This window comes from Myotis davidii, unplaced genomic scaffold (assembly GCF_000327345.1).
Source record: "Myotis davidii unplaced genomic scaffold, ASM32734v1 scaffold2573, whole genome shotgun sequence".
NCBI lineage: Eukaryota > Metazoa > Chordata > Mammalia > Chiroptera > Vespertilionidae > Myotis > Myotis davidii.
The window spans coordinates 104455-105751 of record NW_006284359.1 but is presented as its reverse complement, the minus strand read 5'-3'; positions in this window follow the sequence as shown (position 1 = coordinate 105751).

Here is a 1297-nt window from a genome sequence, read left to right as displayed (position 1 = left end):
GCCATTGGGGACAGTGGGGAACGGGCGCTGGAGGGGTGTCTCGCAGGGGCGGTCTCCTCCTCGGGCTCTGCTGCCTGGGCTGTAGCAGAGGGGTGTGCGTGCTTGTGACGCCCGGGCTCCCACTTACAGGTGGAAGTTGGAATGGGGTGCTTGGGATGCAAATCCTGCCTCTCCAGGTCTTCCTCCCGACCTGTCCCGGCCCCCATTCCTATGCTTGTGTTCCTGCGGGGTGTGGAGGAGGTGAGGGTGCGCGGCGGCCTCTCTTCTCTCTCGCCTTTCTTTCTTCTCTGGCTGTTGCATTAGGGGTCTAGGATGCGGACCTGACAAAAGAGCCCTGGAAAGGTGATCAGTCTGAGCTGAAACTTTGCAGTTTCAAGCTGGGCCCGCTCCTTGTTCTAGCAAATGCTTTTTTTCTGTTCTCTCTTCTGCACCTCCTTGGTTTGGTTCCTGGCACACACACCCCCGGCCCTCCCCCTCCCCGAAGCTGGGTACCTTGCGTCTCCCTTGGGGCTTGGGCACTGAGAGGGTAGCGCTGAGCCCTGCCGTGTTGGCTGCCCCCCGTTGGCCGCTATGACACTGCTGTACTATCTGCCACCTGGATTTGGCAGGGGAGCTGGGTGTGGCCTGGGGGTGAAGACTCAGGCAAGCTGGGTCCTTACAGCCCCTACTCCCTTTCCCCAAAGTCTCTATTTGAGGACTATGATCCCCTTTCATGGGGTTCCTTGGGCCCCCTGGCACCTCTCCTTCTCCAGCTAACCTCTGGGTCTGGAAGGAGAGCCGCACAGGGCTGCCCGGGCCATCTGGCTGTGCCTGAGCAGAGCCTGACTTATGTCTGTCTCGGTGGTGCCTGGTTGGGGAGGAGGGGAGAGCAGGCGAGACTTGGCTTTGTGTTGAGATCGGTAGGCCAGACAGCAGGCTCCTGGACAGCCGGCTGAGGGAGGCCCTCGGGGTGAGGAGGCCAGGACTGGGAGTGTGGTGATGCCCCAGACCTCTGTCCTGAGGCCCTTGGTGGCAATGCCACTCTGGAATGGTGTTCCCCTCCACCCGCCACCCACCCCCACCCCCCACTTGTGATTGTTCTCTCCCTGCCTTTCCCCTTCCCCCAACTTGGGCGTGGGGCATCTCTGTGGCCTGGGGTTTGCCTACTGTGGCTCTTGTGTGTGGCTAGCCGCCCTCAGCTCTGGGATCTGGTGTTCGGGTCTCATTCCAGGAGGGCCTCCCGCCCTGCCTTTCCCAGCATCTGGCTCTGCTGCCCCCTTGGGTGTGGCCCAGTTGAGGCGAGGCCTCCTGGCTCCTT